The sequence below is a fragment of the Syngnathus typhle genome, linkage group LG21, assembly GCF_033458585.1.
Source record: "Syngnathus typhle isolate RoL2023-S1 ecotype Sweden linkage group LG21, RoL_Styp_1.0, whole genome shotgun sequence".
NCBI lineage: Eukaryota > Metazoa > Chordata > Actinopteri > Syngnathiformes > Syngnathidae > Syngnathus > Syngnathus typhle.
Genome location: NC_083758.1, coordinates 84,342 through 88,220, shown reverse-complemented (window position 1 = coordinate 88,220; position 3,879 = coordinate 84,342).

Sequence of the window (3,879 nt, the reverse complement as noted above, 5' to 3'; positions counted from 1 at the left end):
ACGTTGGACTTGCCGGCGATGTGTCGGATATCTGTGGTGTACTCAGAGATAAATGACAGCTGACGCTGCTGGCGGGCGGACCACGGCTCAGCCACCTTGGACATAGAGAACGTGAGGGGCTTGTGGTCGACGAAAACCGTAAACTCACGGCCTTCCAGGATGGAGCGGAAATGGCGGATCGCCAACCAGACGCCGAGTAGCTCCCTGTCGAATGTGCTGTATTTGCGCTCCCTAGGGACCAGCTGGCGGCTGAAAAAGGCGAGCGGTTGCCAGGCGCCACCAACCCACTGCTCAAATACAGCACCAACTGCGTAGTCAGATGCGTCGGTTGTGAGGGCGACCGGGGCTCCAGGCGATGGGTGGACCAACAAGGTGGCCTGGCACAGCGCAGCCTTAGTATCCTCGAAAGCTTTGATCCTCTCGGGGGTCCAGTCGATGTCCTGGTTGGGGGTCTTACCCTTAAGGGCCCCATACAGTGGGTGCATGATGTGGGCCGCCCGGCGTATGAATCGGTGGTAGAACGTAACCATCCCAAGGAACTCCCGGAGCCCCCGGGCCGAACGTGGGCGGGGAAAAGCGGAGACTGCTTCCACCTTTGTCGGCAAGGGGGTGGCCCCATTACTGCCGATGAGATGCCCAAGAAACTGGATCGACGGCACCCCGAAGACGCACTTCGCCGGGTTAATGATCAGGCCATGCTGGTCGAGCCTTGTGAAAAGGGCCCGCAGGTGTGCCGCATGCTCCTCCTCCGAGGAGCTGGCGACGAGGACATCGTCCAAGTAGACGAAGATGAAAGGCATGTCCCTAAGCGCAGAGTCCATCAACCGCTGGAAGGACTGGGCCGCGTTTTTCAGGCCGAAGGGCATCCTAAGAAACTCGAAAAGCCCGAAAGGAGTCACCACCACCGTTTTAGGGATGTCAGCAAGGTGCACCGGGACTTGGTGATAACCCCGCACCAGGTCCACTTTGGAGAACAGGTGCTTCCCTGCTAGATGTATCAAAAAGTCCTGAACATGGGGGACCGGGTAGCGGTCGGGCGTGGTGGCATCATTGAGGCGGCGGTAGTCGCCACACGGGCGCCAACCACCGTCCGGCTTAGGCACCATGTGGAGTGGGGAGGCCCACGGGCTGTCAGAGCGGCGAACAATGCCAAGGCGTTCCATGCTGGCGAACTCGGCCCGAGCAATTGTCAGTCTCTCCGGGTTGAGCGGCAAAAGTGGGCCGTGTAAGGCTGGGGAACTCTCCGAGGAGTTTCTGGTACATGTCGCCCTCGGAGAGCGAACTGGAGAGACCCACATAATTCCCCTCATCGCGGACACATGCGAAGGAGGAGAAGGTTAACGCGTCCACCAGGCGGCCGTTCTTAACATCCACGAGCAGTCCGTGGGCGCACAAAAAATCTGCGCCAAGCAGGGAGAAGGAGATGTCGGCAGTGACAAAGTCCCATGTGAAACGCTGACCCCCGAAACATATGTCCACAGTCCTTGTGCCATACGTCCTGATGGGGGTGTCGTTGGCGGATGTTAAGGGCGGGCCGTGCAACCCTCCAGCAGCGTCGTCCACTGTAGCCGTCAGGACGCTTCTCTGGGCGCCGGTGTCACAGAGGAATCTGCGACCAGAGAGGGACTCCTCAACGAACAGCAGCCGGTTCTTTTTGCCTGCGGTCACGGCCACTACTGAGCGCAGGCTTTGGCGTTTCCCGTCGTGTCGAAGTTGCAAGGGGAGCGGCACCTTTTAGCCTTGGCGCCAAAACGTGCATGGAAGTAGCACAAACCTGTGCTGGTGCGGCTGTCAGTTGCAGCGCGTCCTCTGCCAGGGGAAACGCCAGCGCTCGGGGACGTGTAGCTGCGTGTTGGGGCCAGCACACCAGGGGCGAAACGCTGGGTGGCCAAGTAGAAACGGTCCGCTTCCTCCGAAAGAGCACGCGGCTCCGTAATGGTCGTATTTGCGAGGGCCGTTTGGACGTGCGGCGGCATATGTCGCAGAAACAGTTCAATGAAAAGAAAATTCGGCTCTTCCCCACCCAGCAGGTTTAACATCATCTCCATGTGTTCAGAGGGTTTGCTGTCCCCCATGCCTTGAATAGCAAGCAGGCGCCGGGCTCGTTCGGATCGCGACAGTTCAAAAATCCTGAGGAGATAAGCCTTGAGCCCTGCATATTTATCCTGGGCCGGAGGGGAAGTGATGAAACTTACGGCTCTGGCTGCGGTGGAGCTTCCGAGTGCCGAGACAACGTGGTAGTAGCATGTGGCGTCATCCGTAATTCCCCGGAGGGCGAACTGAGCCTCCGCCTGTGCGAACCATGCACGTTGCTGCAGAAGTCTCCCAAAACTCAGGCAGCCTAAGGACGGCGGAATGCGCCATGCCGTCTCGCTCGGTATTCTGTTCAGTCCCGGAATCCTCAGCGGGACTGATGTCAGGGTCACCAGTGTGGTGTGCAAGGACTGGAGTCGGAGGCGGAGTGATAAATGACGGTGCCAACGGCAGTTGTTTTAATGACATTTATAATTAGCTTCTCTCAACCACGGGCCGACTCTTTTCCCTTCGAGATCCTAACACACACTCCTCAAACAGGAAACTCCCACACGTGTAAAACATCCCACCGGAACTCGGCAACGTGAACTTAGGTTCCGGGTGAATTATGTCAACCCACTACACAAGCCCCCCCAGAATTCACCCATAGTCAAAATCCCCGCGCCGGAAAGGAACGACAGCCCGACCACAGCGGGTGTAGGTGGCAGGGGCTGGCAGGGGGTCAAGGGTAGGGGGCGCCGCCGGAAAGACCGCTGGGCTGGACGCTCGCGTTGTCGGTCGGGCAGGCGGGAGCTCGGTCAGGTCGGAGGGGCGAGGCGCTGGGGGGCGTCCGCGGCGTGGGGCCTGCGCCAATTCCAACGTCCGGGAAACATCCACGTGGGCAGGCTTAATCCTATCAACCGAGATAGTCTCAGGCCTACCGCCGATGTCCACGACCATGCTCTTACTCCCGTGCTGCAAGACCTTAAAAGGCCCGTCGTAAGGCGGACGCAACGGCCCGCGGTGGGCGTCGTGGCGGATGAACACAAAACCCGCCGAGCGTAGGTTGGTGGGCACCCGGGAAACAGGGGTGCAGTGCCGTGACGTGGGGACAGGTGCGAACGTCCCGGCAACTTCCAGCAGGGAGGACCGCTGCCCTGCCGCCGACCAAGGTGTTGTGGCGTCTGGAATGAAGTCCCCTGGAACTCGTAGTACCTGGCCGTAGACGAGCTCAGCGGACGAGGACTGCAAGTCCTCCTTAGGGGCCGTCCTGAGGCCCAGCATGACCCAGGGAAGTCTGTCCACCCAGTTGCCATCCACCAGACTGGCGCGTAGAGCAGCCTTCATGGAGCGGTGGAACCGCTCGCACAGCCCGTTAGCCTGGGGGTGATAAGCGGTGGTGCGGTGCAGCTTGACGCCCAGGCCTCCAGCAACCACATTCCAGATCTCGGAAGTAAACTGTGCACCCCGGTCCGAGGAGAGGTCTGAAGGTGTTCCAAAGCGCGCGACCCATGTGCCAATAAACGCCCGGGCCACGTCAGCAGCCGAGGTTGAGGAGAGGGGGACGGCCTCAGGCCAACGGGTCGTCCTGTCCACCATGGTGAGGAGGTAGGTGAAACCATGGGAAGGGGGGAGCGGGCCCACAAGGTCGATGTTGACGTGGTCGAACCTCCTCTCGGGGACAGTGAACGGCTCCAACGGGGCCTTGGTATGGCGGTGCACCTTCGCACGCTGACAAGCCACACACGAGTCGACCCAGGCCCGCACGTCCCTCTTCAGCCCTTTCCAGACGAACTTCTGAGCCACCAGCCTCACGGACGCTTTTCTGCCAGGATGGGACAGGCCGTGTATCGCCTCAAAGACAGC